Here is a 4,997-nt window from a genome sequence, read left to right as displayed (position 1 = left end):
CTTTGGCTTATGGCTCAAGACCTTTGAAGTAAAGCCGATGGTGATCGAAGGGCAACATGCAGAGTGTGGAGGCGCCTCAATACGCAAGATGACGGGAGCTCCGTGGCCCAAAGGTTCCATCCCAGAGGTGTCTGCATTGTGGCAACATGAGTGGTTCTACATCATGACTCCTAGAAGTGCCAAGTGGGCGGCCGCCCCCGTTTTTCGCTCGGGCCCTCCGCCACGACTGATGTCATGGATCAGCAGAGGACTGGGCTGGGGTCCAGCCAAGGACGTGCCTTTACTGCAAAGCCACATTCGAGATCTCTTCAACGGAGATCTCAGTTTGGTCGCGGTAATACAAGTTATGCTGGTTCGTCAAGTCCAGCCTTGCAAACGTCGACCCCTTTGCTTGTGGGAGTTCAATCCCGAGGGTCCGCGTGCCATTCAAAATTTTCTCGGCCTGACGCACGAGGATATGTATAAGTCATTCTTCGGACCTCAAGTAGAGTGTCCGGAAATCACCGAGGACGTGGGCCTGAGCAGTAACCGCGTCGCCGAACAGGTAAGAATCTTCCGGCCGAACATATTATCTTTCCTTCGTTACGAAGTTATTTCTGAGAGATTGCTTTTTCGACCAGGACTGGCTAACAAAGGCGAAGTTGATTCGGTGTTCGGCCCCCCTCCCTGAGGGTTTGGAGAATCCGGTATTGGAAAAGATGCTCCAGACCGCTCCTTGCCCGGATCCCTTGAAGGAAGATACTGTGGAGGGTAATGCGGGCGGACGCGGGCCCCCAACGCTGCCTATTTTAACCGAGGGAGCGAGTGTCTCCGTGAAGGAAGACGACCGGAAGAGGAAAAGGACTGGGCCCGAGAATTCGGAAGCCGAAGCTTCCAAACGGGAGAAGAAATCTTCCACCGGGGCCCTCCCTGTTGGGTTTTGTAGTAATTTCAAAAAAATTCCTACGCACACGCAAGATCATGGTGATGCATAGCAATGAGAGGGGAGAGTGTGATCTACGTACCCTTGTAGATCGACAACGGAAGCGTTAGCACAACGTGGTTGATGTAGTCGTGCGTCTTCACGGCCCGACCGATCAAGCACCGAAACTACGGCACCTCCGAGTTCTAGCACACGTTCAGCTCGATGATGATCCCCGGACTCCGATCCAGCAAAGTGTCGGGGAAGAGTTCTGTCAGCACGACGGCGTGGTGACGATCTTGATGTACTACCGTCACAGGGCTTCGCCTAAGCACCGCTACAATATTATCGAGGACTATGGTGGAAGGGGGTACTGCACACGGCTAAGAATATGATCACGTGGATCAACTTGTGTGTCTAGGGGTGCCCCCTGCCTCCGTATATAAAGGATGAAGAGGGGGAGTGCAGCCGGCCAGGGAGGGCGCGCCAGGAGGAGTCCTACTCCCTCCGGGAGTAGGATTCCCCCCTTTCCTAGTTGGAATAGGATTCGGGAAGGGGGGAAAGAGGAGAGAAAGAAGGGAGGGGGGCGCCGGCCCCCTCTCCTTGTCATATTCGGACTAGGGGGAGGGGCGCGCGGCCCAGCCCTGGCCACCTCTCCTCTCTTCCACTAAAGCCCACTAAGGCCCATATACCTCCCGGGGGGTTCCGGTAACCTCCCGGTACTCCGGTAAAATCCCGATTTCACCCGGAACACTTCCGATATCCAAATATAGGCTTCCAATATATAAATCTTTATGTCTCGACCATTTCGAGACTCCTCGTCATGTCCGTGATCACATCCGGGACTCCTAACAAACTTCGGTACATCAAAACTCATAAACTCATAATATAACTGTCATCGAAACCTTAAGCGTGCGGACCCCACGGGTTCGAGAACAATGTAGACATGACTGAGACACGTCTCCGGTCAATAACCAATAGCGGAACCTAGATGCTCATATTGGCTCCTACATATTCTACAAAGATCTTTTATCGGTCAGACCGCATAACAACATACGTTGTTCCCTTTGTCATCGGTATGTTACTTGCCCGAGATTCAATCGTCGGTATCTCAATACCTAGTTCAATCTCGTTACCGGCAAGTCTCTTTACTCGTTCCGTAATACATCATCTCACAACTAACTCATTAGTTGCAATGCTTGCAAGGCTTATGTGATGTGCATTACCGAGAGGGCCCAGAGATACCTCTCCGACAATCGGAGTGACAAATCCTAATCTCAAAATACGCCAACCCAACATGTACCTTTGGGGACACCTGTAGAGCACCTTTATAATCACCCATTTATGTTGTGACGTTTGGTAGCACACAAAGTGTTCCTCCGGCAAACGAGAGTTGCATAATCTCATAGACATAGGAACATGTATAAGTCATGAAGAAAGCAATAGCAACATACTAAACGATCGGGTGCTAAGCTAATGGAATGGGTCATGTCAATCAGATCATTCACCTAATGATGTGATCCCGTTAATCAAATAACAACTCTTTGTCTATGGTTAGGAAACATAACCATCTTTGATCAACGAGCTAGTCTAGTAGAGGCATACTAGTGACACTCTGTTTGTCTATGTATTCACACATGTATTATGTTTCCGGTTAATACAATTCTAGCATGAATAATAAACATTTATCATGATATAAGGAAATAAATAATAACTTTATTATTGCCTCTAAGGCATATTTCCTTCAGTCTCCCACTTGCACTAGAGTCAATAATCTAGATTACACAGTAATGATTCTAACACCCATGGAGCCTTGGTGCTGATCATGTTTTGCTCGTGGAAGAGGCTTAGTCAACGGGTCTACTACATTCAGATCCATATGTATCTTGCAAATCTCCATGTCTCCCACCTGGACTAGATCCCGGATTGAATTGAAGCGTCTCTTGATGTGCTTGGTTCTCTTGTGAAATCTGGATTCCTTTGCCAAGGCAATTGCACCAGTATTGTCACAAAAGATTTTCAATTGACCCAATGCACTAGGTATGACACCTAGATCGGATATGAACTCCTTCATCCAGACTCCTTCATTTGCTGCTTCCGAAGCAGCTATGTATTCCGCTTCACACATAGATCCCGCCACGACGCTTTGTTTAGAACTGCACCAACAGACAGCTCCACCGTTTAATGTAAACACGTATCCAGTTTGCGATTTAGAATCGTCCGGATCAGTGTCAAAGCTTGCATCGACGTAACCATTTATGATTAGCTCTTTGTCACCTCCATAAACGAGAAACATATCCTTAGTCCTTTTCAGGTATTTCAGGATGTTTTTGACCGCTGTCCAGTGATCCACTCCTGGATTACTTTGGTACCTCCCTGCTAGACTTATAGCAAGGCACACATCAGGTCTAGTACACAGCATTGCATACATGATAGAGCCTATGGCTGAAGCATAGGGAACATCTTTCATTTTCTCTCTATCTTCTGCAGTGGTCGGGCATTGAGTCTGACTCAACTTCACACCTTGTAACACAGGCAAGAACCCTTTCTTTGCTTGATCCATTTTGAACTTTTTCAAAACTTTGTCAAGGTATGTGCTTTGTGAAAGTCCAATTAAGCGTCTTGATCTATCTCTATAGATCTTTATGCCTAATATGTAAGCAGCTTCACCGAGGTCTTTCATTGAAAAACTCTTATTCAAGTATCCCTTTATGCTATCCGGAAATTCTATATCATTTCCAATTAGTAATATGTCATCCACATATAATATCAGAAATGCTATAGAGCTCCCACTCACTTTCTTGTAAATACAGGCTTCTCCAAAAGTCTGTATAAAACCAAATGCTTTGATCACACTATCAAAGCGTTTATTCCAACTCCGAGAGGCTTGCACCAGTCCATAAATGGATCGTTGGAGCTTGCACACTTTGTTAGCTCCCTTTGGATCGACAAAACCTTCTGGTTGCATCATATACAACTCTTCTTCCAGAAATCCATTCAGGAATGCAGATTTGACATCCATCTGCCAAATTTCATAATCATAAAATGCGGCAATTGCTAACATGATTCGGACAGACTTAAGCATCGCTACGGGTGAGAAGGTCTCATCGTAGTCAACCCCTTGAACTTGCCGAAAACCTTTTGTGACAAGTCGAGCTTTGTAGACAGTAATATTACCGTCAGCGTCAATCTTCTTCTTGAAGATCCATTTATTCTCAATTGTTTGCCGATCATTGGGCAAGTCAACCAAAGTCCATACTTTGTTCTCATACATGGATCCCATCTCAGTTTTCATGGCTTCAAGCCATTTTGCGGAATCTGGGCTCACCATCGCTTCTTCATAGTTCGTAGGTTCATCATGATCTAGTAGCATGACTTCCAGAACAGGATTACCGTACCACTCTGGCGCGGATCTCACTCTGGTTGATCTACGAGGTTCAGTAGTATCTTGTTCTGAAGTTTCATGATCATTATCATTAGCTTCCTCACGAATTGGTGTAGGTGTCACAGAAACAGGTTTCTGTGATGTACTACTTTCCAATAAGGGAGTAGGTACAGTTACCTCGTCAAGTTCTACTTTCCTCCCACTCACTTATTTCGAGAGAAACTCCTTCTCCAGAAAGTTTCCGAATTTAGCAACAAAAGTCTTGCCTTCAGATCTGTGATAGAAGGTGTATCCAATAGTTTCCTTTGGATATCCTATGAAGACACATTTCTCCGATTTGGGTTCGAGCTTATCAGGTTGAAGCTTTTTCACATAAGCATCGCAACCCCAAACTTTCAGAAACGACAACTTTGGTTTCTTGCCAAACCACAGTTCATAAGGCGTCATCTCAATAGATTTTGATGGTGCCCTATTTAACGTGAATGCAGTCGTCTCTAGAGCGTATCCCCAAAACGATAGCGGTAAATCAGTAAGAGACATCATAGATCGTACCATATCTAGTAAAGTACGATTACGACGTTCGGACACACCATTACGCTGTGGTGTTCCGGGTGGCGTGAGTTGCGAAACTATTCCACATTGTTTCAAATGTACACCAAATTCGTAACTCAAATATTCTCCTCCACGATCAGATCTTAGGAATTTTATTTT

This window comes from Triticum dicoccoides, chromosome 3A, assembly GCF_002162155.2.
Source record: "Triticum dicoccoides isolate Atlit2015 ecotype Zavitan chromosome 3A, WEW_v2.0, whole genome shotgun sequence".
NCBI lineage: Eukaryota > Viridiplantae > Streptophyta > Magnoliopsida > Poales > Poaceae > Triticum > Triticum dicoccoides.
The sequence above is the reverse complement of the archived record's forward strand: the minus strand, read 5'-3'. Positions refer to the sequence as shown.